Source organism: Bos indicus, chromosome 22, assembly GCF_029378745.1.
Source record: "Bos indicus isolate NIAB-ARS_2022 breed Sahiwal x Tharparkar chromosome 22, NIAB-ARS_B.indTharparkar_mat_pri_1.0, whole genome shotgun sequence".
Classification (NCBI taxonomy): domain Eukaryota; kingdom Metazoa; phylum Chordata; class Mammalia; order Artiodactyla; family Bovidae; genus Bos; species Bos indicus.
In genome coordinates, this window is record NC_091781.1 from 28,893,178 (window position 1) to 28,910,800 (window position 17,623).

The window sequence follows — 17,623 nt, forward strand, 5'->3', positions numbered from 1 at the left end:
GTTCCTCCCCACACCTCACTCTCCCTCCTCCCACTCCCTCCACTTCCCTCCCTCCTCTTCTCTTCTGTCCTCATCTCTACTTCTCTTTCCCCTCTCAAATTCCCTCCCTCCCTTCCTTTATTTACCCTTTCCACCTATCATCTTTCCCTTGTTTCTCTATTCTTTCTTGTTTCTGCTTCCCTTTTCTTGGATCCTCCTCTCCCCCGCCCCCACTGCCTACCCCCCTCCCAGCCCCGCCCCAACTGCAGGACTTTCAGCCCATGGTTCTCAAGAAATGAGAATGAAGGGAATAATACTGAAAAGCAGCCAGGCTCAGCCAATAAATCCTCTAATGCTTGTAATAGTTTCATTTTCTTCATGTTCATCCTAGTTTAAGAGTTTAATCAACATCTTTGAAATGCTTGTGATTTACTCCACGGAGCCTTAATAAGAGGCACAGAAAGTCCCTCCCTCCCTCTCTCCCCACCCCTTCCTTTCTTCTTTCCCCACTTCCTTCCTTCTATTTATTCAATAAATGTTCTTTGAGGGTCTACTCTGGCCCAGGCCCTGGGCTAAGTGCTAGACATAGTGAGTGTAGACATGGACATGGGCTCTGCTCTGATGAGCTTGTAGTCTGTGGAAGAGACAGATTTTCACCATAATTCACACATTTATTCAAAAATTTATTCTCATAACGTCAGTGCAAGCTCTGAATTTCCATGAGGATCTAAACAGAGGAACTGACCCCAACTATGTGTGGAGGCTTCCTTGAGGAACTGACTTGAAGGTTGGGTTTTCTAAATCAAAGGGAAGAGAAATGAGCACTCTAAGCAGAGGGAACACAACATGCAAAGGTCCTGGGGTGAGAGGAAGCAAGGCACTTTCACAAACCACTGTGGCTGACACAGAGAGCAGAAAAAACAAGGTAGGGGTTGGCAGGGGTTGGCAGGGGTCAGATGTTCGGGCTCATACCTGAGGTAAGATTTTGAGTCTTTACTCCACAACAACAAGGCACCACTGAGGAGTTTCACTGGGTGGGGAAAGGCAGGTGTGTGTGTGTGTCTGTGTATGTGTGTGTGTATGTGTGTGATCAGTTTGACTCTTGATGCCATCAAAGGCAGGATGGGAGGTCCTTTGGGAAATGCTTTCTAGCCTTGGGTTAACTGGGTTAACTCTCCAGATTGGGTTGGATAAAGCATTGGTCACAGAGGCTGGATAGGGGTCAGGTAATTATTCTGGCTTCTGAAAGGGATATAATCCTCCCTGCGGACCTCCTGTGTGTGTCAGAGGATCCTATGAGTAAGAAAGGTGGAAGGATCATTACTGACTATGGATAAAAAAACCTTCAGAGCTGGACCCATATAGATCTGGCTTTGCTGTTTATCACCTATGAGATCCCAGGCAGGTTTGTAGCTTCTCCAAGTTGGTTCCTTATTTGCAATATGAGGACAATAATAGTAAAAAATGTCTTATTTTTGTCTGCCTATCATCCCCTTTCCGATTTGGAAATTACCACTGCATGTGGTTCCGGTGGGACTGACTCACTCGGCCCCACCTACCTGCCAGGTGCATAATCCAGGCCCAGCCAATTATTGTGCTCCATCTCCAGACCCGGTCTAAGGGACACAAGCAAGAGTACCTCTATGGGATCTGATACAGGGCTGTTGGAGAAAAGGATCTTTCTTGGTTTTAAATTGTGAGCTTTAAGACTAGGAACTTGGCCTACTGGTGTCCAATTTTCTTGGAAAAAGAAATCAGGGAGATGAGTGGGAGAGGTGAGAGAAGGAAGAAAGAATGAGAGAGAGAAGAAAAAAACAACTTTGAGATCCTGGATGCAACAGTTCCTGAAGCCCACAGACCCCTTGCACTTCTCAGTTAATGAGCCTATCAGTACCACCATTTAGGTTTAAACCAATTTGAGCTGGGTTTGTCCCTCACATTGGATGTGTTCTGACCAGTGAACTATGTCATTGGGTTATTGTGCGGGATTATTTAGGTAAAGGACCAAAAGCAAATTGAAGTTATCAGCATGCAGATCACCAGTGAGGCATATTGTTTAGGTCACAATTCACAGCCATAGAATACATAACTAGAGTGTATGCTGCTTCTCATCTCTGGTGTGTAGTCTCTATTACCCCACACCACCTTTGTGATCCGGTGTAAGCTCCCTTCCCCACTCTCCCCATCTCCCTCCAAAATTTGTGACTCTCCTGTCCCTGGGGTTCTCTTGAAGTAACAGTGGCAGAAACAGAGCACAATGGCCTGAAGGATGTAACTACGTTTGGATCTTATTTAAGAAGATTAGCTCCCTCCCGCTCCATAGCAGCTGGTTGCTACCTTTTTTACAGAGTGTATTAGTTATCTATTGATGTATAACAAATGAGCCCCAAACTTAGTATCTTAAAAAACAATCAGAGATTTTACCATATGGCTTCTGTGGGTCAGGGATTCAGCTAGCTCAAGGTCTCTCAAGAGGCTGAAGATAAGACATCGGACGGGGCTAGTTTTGTGTGAAGGCTTAACTGGGGCTAAAGGATCCACACCCAAGATGTCCACTCATATAGCTGTTAGAAGATTTTAGTCCTGGTCAGATAAACCTCTCCACAGAGCTGCTTGAGTGTTCTCAGGCTACGTCCTCTGGCTTCCCCCAGAATGAGAGATCCAAGACAGAGGCAGGTGTAAACTGCAGTATCTATTATGACCTAGTCTTGGAAGTCACAGGAATCATTTCTGCAATATTCTACAGACTGTGCAGTTCAGCCATATTCACGTGGTAGTGGGCTACACCAGGGTGTGAATAACAGGAATCAGCGGTCATCGGGGAGCCCCTTAGAGGTTGACTGCCGCACTTGTGAAGGGAGCAGTGGTATTCTCGACTTTTATTCAAGCTTCTTCTTAGTCTGAAGGGAATTCTCTTCACTAAGGTGGCCTTCAGATGCCCAGGATAACATGGCATCTTAGAGGCACCAAAAAACACCCCTTCCAACAACTTGTGCTTGAAAGAGCTTTTTTTTTCCCCAGAGCTCACGAAGAGTTCCTTAAATAAACTAGTGAAATGACTAAACTAATTTGCTGGTCTGTAATTTCCTGGCATGTCTGGAGATTTCCTAATAAACAGTAGCTTCAGGCTGGCAACCTGCCATCATTTCAGCCCTCTCCTGCGTGACAAACAAGGGATGTGTAAAGCATCTGAGAGGGTTGGGAAGTTTGTTACATCACAGGGGGAAGCACTGGATCCAGAGCCTGGATATTTGGTTTTGAGAGCCAGCCCTGCCTCTTACCTCCTATCATATTCTGAGTGAAACACTTGCCTCTCTTTGCCTCAGTTTCTCCCTCTTGGGAAAGTGGTGATAACCCTGGCCCTGCTTGACTCAGGACTATTACTAGGTTTTGGATAAGTTGATATAGTGTTTCCAAGAGGGGAGTCCATGGGACTGTTAACCCCCAAAGGAGTCCTGTGCTGGAATGAACATGGGCAACCTTGGTTACCACATTCCAGCCATTTCCCACTTCCCTTGAGTGCAGGCAGGACCAGCTTTGTGGCTGTGTGCAGGGGCAGCCACAGGGCCCTGCACTTGGGTTTTGTGCCCTGTTGTTGCTGTCTTGAAGTTCTCAATAATTTTATCTTTGAAGTCGTGCTTTATAAGTGACGATTGATAGGACAGTAGAGTTTGTGCTAGACACTGTGTGTCTCAACTCCCAGGAGACCGCTTCTCACTGTCTCCTTAAGGTGGGCTCTTGACTGCCTACTTCTCTTTCCTGGTGTCTGCTGGCTCCCCCTGCCCTGCCCAGAAACATGTCACCAAGGCACTCAGATCATGGAGTTCAAGACGGAGACTGGTTTACTCCTGGGGGTGGAGTGGTCTACTTTCACCCTCTGCCAACTACATGAACCTAGGTACTTGTGAGGGGCGAAGCTGGGGTCCAGTGTCCACAGGGTCTAATACCCAGTGCATGGGAAGTGCTAGTCTAGAGCAAGGTGGTATCTCAGGGCAAAGTGGCAGCTATCTCGATGCTGGGCTGGCAGTGCCATGGCGTACTGCCAGACAGTTTGGTGGGAGCCTCTCAGCTATCTCTGACCCAGGTACCAAGGGGGTTATAATCCCTTGAGGATCATTTATCTACTGTGAGTTGGGGCACCCATGGCAAGAGGAGGTAAGCTCCCCCATGCTGCCAATATCACCAGGGCTGCTCATTCTCCATTTGCTTTGGTCTAATCTACAGAACTTGTCAGATCCCTTAACATAAAAGACACTAAGCTGTAGTAGGTCAAAGTGCACACTTGGGAGCCTCTTTGTCTAGGTTTGGTTCACACCTCACCTGTGTTGTCACCTTAGCCCTTTACCTGACCTTTCTGTGCCCCTGTTTATTCACCCCTAAAATAACAAACATTTAGTTTTCACCTCACAGGTTGTTGTGCGGATTCAATGAGGTAGTACATGTGGAGCAGCTAGACTAGCACTCCCTGTGCATTGCGTTAGGCAATGTAATTTAATACTTGTCTCCCCTAAAGGACTGCTGGACTCTTGGTGCAGGGATGTCATCTGTACCATCCACTCCTGCAGTCCTGTACCCAGCACCATGCACGGAACAGACTCAATGGATGGACACTTGTTGGAGGAAGGAATCTCCAAGCAGGGTTCTCCACGGAACCACTACCCTATCTTCTTTTTCCTAGAGACTAGTACACAACCAGCATTCCACAGAGCACACATTTAGGAATCTCCAAGCTTACCTCTGTAAAGCGATGCACCTAAGCAAGGAGGCAGCACACAGCCCTCTGTAGGGTCTGTTCCCCTCCTTTTGAGACTCAGCATCTCATCCCTGTCCTTAGGGTTGCCTGATCCTGGGGATGGAGCACATGGACACCCCAGTGACTTGCCCACCTCCTCTCTGGACCCATCTCTCCCCACTGCCCCATAACTCACTCTTGCCAAACCCCTCCCCAGGGCCTCCCACGTCCTTAATTGGGCCAATCTGTCCCCCTGACACCGTGCTCTGCTTCGTTTTCTCCGCAAAGCCCTCTCTTGTCAGTTGACGGATTCTCATCTGTCACGAGCACATTTTTCAATTTGTGCTCTTCCAGCAGATTCCCAGCCAGGTTTCAGCTTTTAAAAAGCTACTTAGTTTTATAATTTCCCAATGATTTTCCTTGCCTGCCATGATTCCTCTCCATCCGCACCCCCCAGTTTCCTTCCCAGAGTGCTGAACCCTTACAGGTGACCCTCTAAGGAAGCCTGATTTAGTCAGATGAGGGGACCATCACTCTCCTATTTTTGGCTCCTCCTAAAGTTGGTCCTGAGAGAAGGGCACCAGGGCAGTAGCTGATCTCTGGGAATTGATCCAGGAAGCAGGAGTTGGGGAGGGGCGGTCAGAGAAGGAAGGAAGAAGGGCCCAAAACGGCACCTTACCTTCAGGGTACAAACTGGGTGACCTGCAGGGAACTGCAGGAATGGAATGGACTTTTGTGATGTCCCTTTGTGTTGTTGGAGGGTGGGGAGGCTGGGCATTTAGCCACTGGCTGCCACCCCCATTGTAGGAGGGATGTCCCTGGGAAAACAAGCTTACCCACCCTTCTATGATGTAGAAAGGTCCAGTTTAAAATCCTAGCCTCGTGCCCTCCCTCTGTTCTGGTCAGATTTGACTCACCCTGAGGGGCTGCAGTGAGGAGGGAGCTGGGTCGGCTCTAAGGACCCCTCCCCTTCCCCTGCCCCTCTTCCCCCTACTCTCTCCTTTGGGGCACAGAAGACAACATGAAGAGCATTCCCCGGAGTTTGCAGTCTCTAAGTCACTCTCCCAGAGTGTTCTTTCCTTGACTCAAAGGAGACTCATCCGTCTCCCCAAGTATTCACACTCCTGCTCAGATCCCCAATGTCTGTACTTTTATAGGTGGAGGGAAGGAAGGAAGGAGTGGTGATAAGGCCAGTTTGGATGTCTCTTCATTTGCCTGAAGGCACTCAGGGCCTCTTTCCCTTAGGCAAAAGGTTCTTATCTTGGGTGGGAAAAGTATTATTTGTATTTCCCAATCTCTAAGTGAAAATTGGCATTTCTTTCTATTCAAAATGTAGACATCCAACCCCATAATAACATTAGTTGTGCCTGTGACTTTGTCATCCATAAAAATCAGAGATATTTTCATATCTACAGTTGTCACAGATATCTGAAAATGACATTTTATGCTCATCTCCATTTAAAAATTAGTTGTAACTAGACCCACTGCTAGATATTGCTTTTTGATGTGTTGATAAAGTCGTGCCAGTATTACTACATCATAAATTTGTTTAATATTTTGAGAACCACGTAACTGGTTTTCTCTGTAATTCTGTGTATTTTATTTTGTGCCTTTGAAGCCATTATCTGAAAACAGATTCATCACTTTCAGTTCAGTTCAGTTTAGTCACTCAGTTGTGTCCACCTCTTTGTGACCCCATGGACTGCAGCACCCCAGGCTTCCCTGTCGATCACCAGCTCCTGGAGCTTGCACAAACTCATGTGTATTGAGTCAGTGATACCATCCAAGCATCTCATCCTCCGCTGTCCCCTTCTCCTCCTGCTCTCAATCTTTCCCAGCATCAGGGTCTTTCCCAATGAGTCAGTTCTTCACATCAGGTGGCTAAAGTATTGGAGCTTCAGCTTCAGCATCAGTCCTTCCAATGAATTTTCAGGGCTGATTTTCTTTAGCATGGACTGGTTGGATCTCCTTGCAGTCCAAGAGACTCTCAAGATTCTTCTCCAACACCACAGTTCAAAAGCATCAATTCTTCAGCGCTCAGCCTTCTTTATGGTCCAACTCTCACATCCATACATGACTACTGGAAAAACCATAGCTTTGACTAGACAGACCTTTGTTGGAAAAGTAATGTCTCTGCTTTTTAATATGCTGTCTAGGTTGGTCATAACTTTTCTTCCAAGGAGCAAGTGTCTTTTAATTTCATGCAATGATTTTGGAGCCCAAGAAAATAACGTTTCTCACTGTTTCCATTGTTTCCCCATCTATTTGCCATGAAGTAATGAGACTGGATCCCATCAGTTTTCTGAATGTTGAGTTTTAAGCCAACTTTTTCACTCTCCTCTTTCACTTTCATCAAGAGACTCTTTAGTTCTACTTCGCTTTCTGCCATAAGGGTGGTGTCATCTGCATATCTGAGGTTTTTTATATTTCTCCTGGCAATCTTGACTCCAACTTGGCATTTCACATGATGTACTCTGCATATAAGTCAAATAAGCAGGGTGACAATATACAGCCTTGACGTACTCCTTTCCCGATTTGGAAACAGTCTGTTGTTCCATGTCTGGTTCTAATTGTTGCTTCTTGACCTGCATACAGATTTCTCAGGAGGCAGGTCAGGTGGTCTGGTATTCCCATCTCTTTAAAAATTTTCCACAGTTTGTTGTGATCCACACAGTCAAAGGCTTTGGTGTAGTCAATAAAGCAGAAATAGATGTTTTTCTGGAACTCTCTTGCTTTTTTGATGATCCAGGGGATGTTGGAAATTTGATCTTTGGTTCCTCTGGCTTTTCTAAACCCAGCTTGAACATCTGGAAGTTCATGATTCAGGTACTGCTGAAGCCTGGCTTGGAGAATTTTGAGAATTACTTTGCTAGTGTGTGAGATGAGTGCAATTGTGCAGTAGTTTGAACATTCTTTGACATTTCCTTTCTTTGGGACTGGAATGAAAACTGACCTTTTCCAGTCCTGTGGCCACTGCTGAGTTTTCCAGATTTGCTGGCATATTGAAATAGCTCAACTGAGATTCCATCACCTCTATTAGCTTTGTTCATAGTTATGCTTCCTAAGGCCCACTTGACTTCACATTCCAGGATGTCTGGCTCTAGGTGAGTGATCACACCATCGTGGTTATCTGGGTCATGAAGATCTTTTTTGTATAGTTCTTCTGTGTATTCTTGCCACCTCTTCTTAATATCATCTGCTTCTGATAGGTCAATACCATTTCTGTCCTTTATTGAGCCCATCTTTGCATGAAGTTTTCCCTTGGTATCTCTGATTTTCTTGAAGAGATCTCTAGTCTTTCCCATTCTATTGTTTACTTTGCATCGATCACTGAAGTTCATCACTTTACTGGATGCCAACACAAGAAAGGTCAGAACCTTGTTCTGGAACACGTGGTTTCGGTTTGTCTTAGGTCTCATTTTGGGGCTTGGACTGGCATCTCTCTCCAGAGCATTTTCTACACTGTCTTTCTTTTGAATTAGGATCCTATTGTCCTCATTCAGGCCAATAATAGCTGACACGTTTTAAACATTTCCTCTGTATAAACACAGTGCAAAGCACTCTACATGCATTTGCTCATTTAATTTTTTATGGAGGCACAGAGAGGTTAAGTCAGATGTCATGGTCCAACAGCTAGTAATTGGAGGAGCCAGGATTTGAACCTAGGTAGTCTGACTCCTAGGCAGGAGGGCCTAGAGGAGCTATCCCATGTTGAAGGTCAGGAAGGGTGGTGGTGAGGACATACCCCTCATCCAAGGTAAGGAGCAGTGGCTGTGCTTTGCTGGAGCAGCCATGAAGAGATACCCCATGCCCAAGGTAAGAGAAACCCAAGTAAGATGGTAGGTGTTGCAAGAGGGCATCAGAGGGCCGACACACTGAAACCATACTCAAAGAAAACTAGTCAATCTAATCACACTAGGACCACAGCCTTGTCTAACTCAAAGAAACTAAGCCATGCCTGTGGGGCAACCCAAGACGGGCGGGTCATGGTGGAGAGATCTGACAGAATGTGGTCCATTGGAAAAGGGAATGGCAAACCACTTCAGTATTCTTGCCTTGAGAACCCCATGAACAGTGTGAAAAGGCAAAATGAGAGGATACTGAAAGAGGAACTCCCTAGGTCAGTAGGGGCCCAATATGCTACTGGAGATCAGTGGAGAAATAACTCCAGAAAGAATGAAAGGATGGAGCTAAAGCAAAAACAATACCCAGCTGTGGATGTGACTGGTGATAGAAGCAAGGTCCGATGCTATAAAGAGCAATATTGCATAGGAACCTGGAATGTCAGGTCCATGAATCAAGGCAAATTGGAAGTGGTCAAACAAGAGATGGCAAGAGTGAATGTCGACATGCTAGGAATCAGCGAACTAAAATGGACTGGAATGGGTGAATTTAACTCAGATGACCATTATATCTACTACTGTGGGCAGGAATCCCTCAGAAGAAATGGAGTAGCCATCATGGTCAACAGAAGAGTCTGAAATGCAATACTTGGATGCAATCTCAAAAATGACAGAATGATCTCTGTTCATTTCCAAGGCAAACCTTTCAATATCACAGTAATCCAAGTCTATGCCCCAACCAGCAACGCTGAAGAAGCTGAAGTTGAATAGTTCTATGAAGACCTACAAGACCTTTTAGAACTAACACCCAAAAAAGATGTCCTTTTCATTATAGGGGACTGGAATGCAAAAGTAGGAAGTCAAGAAACACCTGGAGTAACAGGCAAATTTGGCCTTGGAATACGGAATGAAGCAGGGCAAAGGGTAATAGAGTTTTGCCAAGAGAACGCACTGGTCATAACAAACACGCTCTTCCAACAACACAAGAGAAGACTCTACACATGGACATCACCAGATGGTCAACACCGAAATCAGATGGATTATATTCTTTGCAGCCAAAGATGGAGAAGCTCTATACAGTCACCAAAAACAAGACCAGGAGCTGACTGTGGCTCAGATCATGAACTCCTTATTGCCAAATTCAGACTTAAATTGAAGAAAATAGGGAAAACCATTAGACCATTCAGGTATGGCCTAAATCAAATCCCTTATGATTATACAGTGGAAGTGAGAAATAGATTTAAGGGCCTAGATCTGATAGAGTGCCTGATGAACTATGGAATGAGGTTCGTGACAGGAGACAGGGATCAAGACCATCCCTATGGAAAAGAAATGCAACAAAGCAAAATGGCTGTCTGGGGAGGCCTTGCAGATAGCTGTGAAAAGAAGAGAAGTGAGAAGCAAAGGAGAAAAGGAAAGACATAAGCATCTGAATGCAGAGTTCCAAAGAATAGCAAGGAGAGATAAGAAAGCCTTCCTCAGCGATCAATGCAAAGAAATAGAGGAAAACAACAGCATGGGAAAAACTAGAGATCTCTTCAAGAAAATTAGAGATACCAAGGGAACATTTCATGCAAAAATGGGCTCAATAAAGGACAGAAATGGTATGGACCTAACAGAAGCAGAAGATATTAAGAAGAGATGGCAAGAATACACAGAAGAACTGTACAAAAAAGATCATCATGACCAAGATAATCACGATGGTGTGATCACTCATCTAGAGTCAGACATCCTGGAATGTGAAGTCAAGTGGGCCTTAGAAAGCATCACTACGAACAAAGCTAGTGGAGGTGATGGAATTCCAGTTGAGCTATTTCAAATCCTGAAAGATGATGCTGTGAAATATACCAGCAAATTTGGAAAACTCAGCAGTGGCCACAGGACTGGAAAAGGTCAGTTTTCATTCCAATCCCAAAGAAAGGCAATGCCAAAGAATGCTCAAACTACCGCACAATTGCACTAATCTCACATGCTAGTAAAGTAATGCTCAAAATTCTCCAAGCCAGGCTTCAGTAATACGTGAACCGTGAACTTCCAGATGTTCAAGCTGGTTTTAGAAAAGGCAGAGGAACCAGAGATCAAATTGCCAACATCCGCTGGATCATTGAAAAAGCAAGAGAGTTCTAGAAAAACATCTATTTCTGCTTTATTGACTATGCCAAAGCCTTTGACTGTGTGGATCACAATAAACTGTGGAAAATTCTGAAAGAGATGGGAATACCAGACCACCTGACCTTCCTCTTGAGAAACCTATATGCAGGTCAGGAAGCAACAGTTAGAACTGGACATGGAACAACAGACTGGTTCCAAATAGGAAAAGAAGTATGTCAAGGCTGTATATTGTCACCCTGTTTATTTAACTTGTATGCAGAGTACATCATGAGAAATGCTGGACTGGAAGAAACACAAGCTGGAGTCAAGATTGCCAGGAGAAATATCAATAACCTCAGATATGCAGATGACACCACCCTTATGGCAGAAAGTGAAGAAGAACTAAAAAGCCTCTTGATGAAAGTGAAAGAGGAGAGTGAAAAAGTTGGCTTAAAGCTCAACATTCAGAAAACGAAGATCATGGCATCTGGTCCCATCACTTCATGGGAAATAGATGGGGAAACAGTGGAAACAGTGTCAGACTTTATTTTTGGGGGCTCCAAAATCACTACAGATGATGACTGCAGCCATGAAATTAAAAGACGCTTACTCCTTGGAAAGAAAGTTATGACCAACCTAGATAGCATATTAAAAAGCAGAGACGTTACTTTGCCAACAAAGGTCTGTGTAGTCAAGGCTATGGTTTTTCCAGTAGTCATGTATGGATGTGAGAGTTGGACTGTGAAGAAGGCTGAGCGCCAAAGAATTGATGCTTTAGAACTGTGGTGTTGGAGAAGACTCTTGAGAGTCCCTTGGACTGCAAGGAGATCCAACCAGTCCATTCTGAAGGAGATCAGCCCTGGGATTTCTTTGGAGGGAATGATGCTAAAGCTGAATCTCCAATACTTTGGCCACCTCATGCAAAGAGTTGACTCATTGGAAAAGACTCTGATGCTGGGAGGGATTGGGGGCAGGAGGAGAAGGGGACGACAGAGGATGAGATGGCTGGATGGTATCACTGACTCGATGGACGTGAGTCTGAGTGAACTCCAGGTGTTGGTGATGGACAGGAAGGCCTGGCGTGCTGTGATTCATGGGGTCGCAAAGAGTCGGACACGACTGAGCGACTGAACTGAGTCTGACTCCAAAGCACACAGTCTTAAACTTACTGTTTGCAAACTAGATAAGAGATGGCTAGTTTTCCAAAAGTCCATGCTCCTGGCTTTTAGTGGCATGGGGCCAGCTAGTATACTCTTAATCACTGCAGTGTACAGCTCAAAATAATATCCTTTTCAGTTTCCCAACTGAGAAATGAACATTGAACCACAGCGCCCCCTGGCTTACATAGCAATTCTGATCCCTCACCGTAGGGTCAAGTTGGCCCACAGACATTTAAGACAAACCTTTATTAGGCATCAACTGCATGGCAAGCCCTGTTTCAGGCCCTGGGGATACAAGGGGACCAAGTATAGCTTGCACCCTCCAGGGATTCCTATCAAGTCAAGTGAGATACACCCAGAAGCTGTGTTGGTTTAAAGAGAACCAAGCTCTGATGGAGGGTGTGGACATGGAGACCAGTGGACGGTGTGGGGCAAGATATTTTCACAAGATCAGGAAACAACTTACCTCACCTCCCTTCAGGGCCCCCTACCCTGATGGCATCTTGAGCTCCCTTGCCTGGCCTAAGTGCCAAGATTTCCTTTGGTCCTTCCTTCCATTGAAATGTCTGTGTCTTCTTTCCTCATCCCAGTGTATGCTCCCAGATGGCTGCCTAGCTAATCTCAGAGCCTCATTCAAAGTCAAGGGTTAATGACTCCTGGATTTTAACAAGAGTTTTTCAGTGCTGTAAATCAGGGATCACAAGCATGAACAGCAGAGGGTCAGGCAGATAATGTCAGTATACTAAGCAGGCCTGTATTTGCATGTTAAATATGCAGGAATATTCTTTATTCCCACAAAGAGATACTCTCACCTTTTTTTTTTTTTTTCTAAACCACATTGTTTTCTTGAGCTGCCTTTCCCTTTTCATTTTTAATAAAGATCAAATACAGATAAATATTTCTCTACCAGGAGAAAAATGACAGTGCAACATGGTGATAAATGCTAACAGTCACATGGAAAACTAAGGGGACTGATGATTTAGGCAGTCTCAGAAACAAACTCTGAGAGTAAGATCTGATGCAGTTAATTTATTTGGAAGGTGATCCTTGGAAACATTGGGAGAGAATTGGAAACCAGGACATGGAACGGAACGCAGCCTCTCAATAAAGGTACATTATGGAGTGAATTACCACTGTGGGTAGCTGGGATTCACACTCTGGGAGCAAGTGTAAAAGGTGCCTTTCAGCTATCCCATCTGAGGACTAGGGACCTGGGGTCTTTCTACCTCAGCTTTTATCATTGGTTGGTTAGGAGCTGTTGAGGGTAGTAGAGTTTTAATTCTCTCACCCTTCTGGCTGAGCAGGCTCCAGTAGGGCAGAGAAAGTCCTCAGGCAAAGGAACATGGGTTCTGGGATTGGAAGTCAGGCCATTGGACTCCAAACTGGCAAGATCCGAGGATGCAACAACACTGACTGTGGTGAACTGAAGCTGAATTCTGCCAAGCAAGAATATGGGCCTCAGGTTGCCAAACCTTCTGATTTCTCAAGAAAAACTGGGCATTTAGATTTTTATGTGAAGTCTCTCAATTTGTAAATATTGACAACAAACCTAAAATTTTAAAAATATACTGTAGAAGCTAACCAAAGCATGCTTGTGGGCTGGATCTGGTTTATAAGCAGCCAAATTATGAAATGTGACCCATCCTAATGGCTGATCTTGGCTCCAGACCATTTTTGCTCAAGGCAAGTTCCAAAGATGAGTTCTGACAAGGGAAGGTATTAGGGAGTAGATTGAATTGGTATAATAAAGAGACCTCCCAATACAGTATTGGTAAACAGATAGAAGTGTGTTTCTATTTTACAGAAGTGTGTTTCTACTTTATGTAAAGTCTGGAGGTACGTGGATGGTCTGGGACAGCTTTGCTGCCTGAGGTTGTCCACGGACCCAGGTTCCTTCTATTTTGTTGCTCAGAGTATTGTCTCATACATGTGGTCAAAGCTCTCTCACTAGTTCCTTGTCTACCTTCCAGTTAGTAGGAAAGGGGAAAGAGAAGCTCAATCAGTTCCAGTAACTGGTAATTACTCAGTTCAGTTCCTAGGATATCCCATTGGTGAAAGCATAGTCATGTAGTCAGTCACATGGTCTGTGTTTAGCTGCAAGTGATGCTGGGGAATGTATTCTCTTGTTGACTGTGCTGCTGCTGCTGCTAAGTTGCTTCAGTCGTGTCTGGCTCTGTGCTACCCCATAGACGGCAGCTCACCAGGCTCGGCCATCCCAGGGATTCTCCAGGTAAGAACACTGGAGTGGGTTGCCATTTCCTTCTCCAATGCATGAAAATGAAAAGTGAAAGAAGTCACTCAGTCGTGTCCAACTCTTAGCGACCCCATGGACTGCAGCCTACCAGGCTCCTCCGTCCATGAGATTTTCCAGGCAAGAGTACTGTAGTGGGTTACCATTGCCTTCTCTGTTGTTGACTATATGTTCAGCTTAAACTTGGGTGTGTGCATGTGAATTATGTTATTATAGAATTAGGGAAGGCTTGATATTAGGGGACAGTGAGAAGGCTTTGCCACAGTGAAGCAAGGGTCTGGAAAAAAAGGATGGGATTTAAACCTGAGGCAGGACTGATTTAGAAAGATTTTTTTCTCATGAGAATGAAGAAAGTCTGGCTTTCTTCTCTTTGTCTTGCAGTGTTCTGTTATGAAACCTTGATAAGAGAAAGTTTTCAAAAACCTTAACAGAAGATTAGCCCAAACCCAAACCTAGAAAAAGTCAGTTATAATGGGAAAGAAGTAAACACAATAAGCACCCACTAAACACAAGTTATTTTCATATATATGGTCTCATATAATCTTCACAATCATCCTATGAAGTAGGTATTATCCTTCCCCCATTTTTCAGAAGAAAAACTGAGGACCAGAAAAACAGGTTGACATTCAAGACATGTAAGGTCAGGGCATGGGCACTAACCAATCAGAGTTTCCATACAGGCTTGTCTCATCAGAGAAGTGAAGGGCCTAGGCCAGGATTTGAAATCAAGTCCATGTGACTGCAAAGCTCACATTCTTTTCACTGCAATCTGATTTCCTTACGCCAGCTGCTTCCCCAGAGACAGCGACACCAAATCTACTGGGTTGTTGAGAGGGTAAACAAACCGTGATGAATGAATCTCCTCTCCTAATATGAATGCCTTATTGTTGTTATTCTTCATGCCCTGACAGAGTATTTACAGCCTCTGCTGTCACTCTGCTTCTATCTCGTGGATTAAGGAAAGTCAGAACTCTCAGACCTAGCGGAAAGTTACAGCTGGGATTTGAGTCAAATGAAGAGCTGAAGACACAGCAAATGGTCCTTGGCCTTACTATTAACCTGGTCAAGGCCATGAACTCTCCTGTCATTAATTGGCTTGTTCTGTAATACACTGTTGCCCTAGAAATACTCGTATGGGTGTACCCCATATTTAAGCCCACTCTGTGAAAACTGAGACTTGTTGAAAAGATAAATGGTAGACAATTATTTAACCACAACAGACTTTGTTTTGCAGAATGGCATTTCTGTATAGCTCATTTCAAAATAACCCTGGAAATTTGATTCTGGCAGAAAGAGGGGATAGATACATAGATATTGGTTCCCTCCTGGTCCATTTGGGAATGTTCTGGAATAGATTAGATATTAATGTCTGTCATGATGGGTCAGAGAGAACATGTGAAATCTGAATTGGGTTGGGGATGGTTTGTGGTGGATATATTTGGGCCCCAGGGGGGCCGGCCAAGCCCCGTCTCTCTTATGAGAATCTAGGCACACACAGTCCCACTGGGAGAAAGAGGTGGGTTGAGGCAGCCATATCTATGCCAGGGGACCCCCACACCTCACCCCACCCCTTGCCACTAAATGGATCAAAGGTAAACTCCTGACCCAGGTGTCCATGAGCCAATCAGCCTCTGCCTTTCAGACATGTGAACTAAATGACCAACTCCAGCCAGGGAGCACTCTCCACTTGAACTGAGAAATGGTGAAAGGACTCTAACATCACCTGCACTCTCTTAAAAAGGCAGACAGAGAGCATGCCAATCTGTAAAGGGAAATGGGGAAACGAGCTGACCTTCACGCAGTGGCAGGGCCTGGCTACCTCAGTTTCCTACTGTTGGGTGTCCGTGGGATTGCCTGTTGCATCTTTAGAATAAGCATCGTTAAAGTTTCCACTCAGTGGGGATTCAAAACTGGTCCCAGCTTATCCAATGTGATAAGGAGTGAGATCTTATACCACTCAGTGGGTCCAGCAGTCTCCATGGGCCCCTCTGTCCTGGGAGGCATTGTCCTGGTCATTAGAGGAGGGAAGGGTGTTATCCATGAGACACATCACTGCAAACTGGACAGCTGATGGGGTTTGGTGGGCCATGTCAGATAAGAGCCTTATGTAAACTCAGGGAACTCTCAGCTCCTTGGTGCAATGTTGGAGGAGAGGCTATGATCTTTATTCTCCCCGCCACTATGCTGTCCTAAGTGTAAGCTGTCTTTGCTTTGTTTCTGCACAAAGACTCACTTCTTGCTGAATGAGATTGCAGGTAGAGATGAAGAATGAAGTCCTCAGAATGCAGCAGAGAAATCTGATAAGTATGGAAGGATTGGGCGAACCCACTGTTAATGCTCACATGTTACCCTCCACGGCTAACTTGGGTGGATTTCTATTCCTTGCAACCAAATGCAGCATGCGACATACCCACACAGTAATCTGCCCCTTGCTTGTCCCTCTTTTCCCTCCTAAATTTCTACAGGAAGTAGAAAACCTATCTGGCCACCCAGGAGTAACATCATTATCCAGATTTACCACATTGCCCAATCAAAATTCATCATGCTTTGAAGTTTAGTAATTGTCCCTTGCAAATTCAAAGGTCTTTATGGAAACAACTAACTTGCATTCCAATATTTTGAGAGTTTCTTGTAAAGGGAGTTGGCTATCCCCTTGACCTCTTTACCTAATCCCTTCCATCCCTTCCTCCTTTTTAACCTCATCTGGTTGAACTCTGCCAGTTCTTTCTTCTTCAGTTAATAGTATCCATTGTGCAAGCTTTATTGGTACTCTCTATATGCCAGTCACTGTGCTAAATGATTTACAGATACCATGCTGTTTAATTGTCACAACCCCAGTAGGGTAGCTACTAATGATTGTCCCCATTTTATGGATAGGGACATTGAGAGGCTAAGTTACCCATCTGACTCCACTTGCGTTCTGCTTTCCTATTGCTCCAGCTTCCCTGGAATGATAGTAAAATTTCCTCCCATCATTTTCAGTGGCTGCAAGGGAGAAGGCCCAGGTGTCCTGCCTGGCAGCAAGGCCCCCGGAACTTGGCTTTTCTCTTTTCTCTTTCCCCGCCAGCACAGCTGCCAACCTGGAACATAGCCCTTTCCAAGAAAGCCCAGGAGAGAAGCCAAATGTTGACTCACCTGCCAGACATGGGGATGCTGCAGCCAAGATGCCTCAGGGCCCGTGCAGGAGGACTGGCAGGCAGGCCTGTTGTGAGGCTCAGAGACATGGCTCTGTAGGGCGGCTTCAAAGGGCCAGGCTTTCTTCCCCGAGTGCTCTAGGTTCCAGAGGCTAAAGAGCTCCAGATGGGCTTGTCTTCTGCCCCTCCCATTCCATCCTTCAGCCCTGGAAGGAGACTGTCTGAAGGAGACCGTCTCTACCATGTTTCCACTTGGGTGGCAGGCAGGATTCTAAGGAAGCCTCCAAGATTTTCTGCCCCTGCCCCCATCCCAGTGTGCACTCATCTGAAGATTCTCCTAGACTGAGAATACAAGGGATTTTACTCTCGTGATTAGATTAGTTTACAAGATACCTTTGACCTTAAAAAAGGGAGATTATCCACCTGGACCTGAT

The 17,623-nt window shown here is 45.1% G+C and overlaps 1 long non-coding RNA gene across 1 annotated transcript in view; it reads left to right on the top strand.

The window, feature by feature from the left end:
• The first annotated feature begins 253 nt into the window (after positions 1-253).
• The window catches only part of LOC139178596 (uncharacterized), a 134,704-nt gene continuing 117,334 nt past the window's right edge, over positions 254-17,623 (top strand). Inside the window, exon 1 of the long non-coding RNA XR_011562979.1 lies at positions 254-12,914. This is a non-coding gene — a long non-coding RNA (uncharacterized lncRNA). The remainder of the gene's footprint in view (positions 12,915-17,623) is intronic.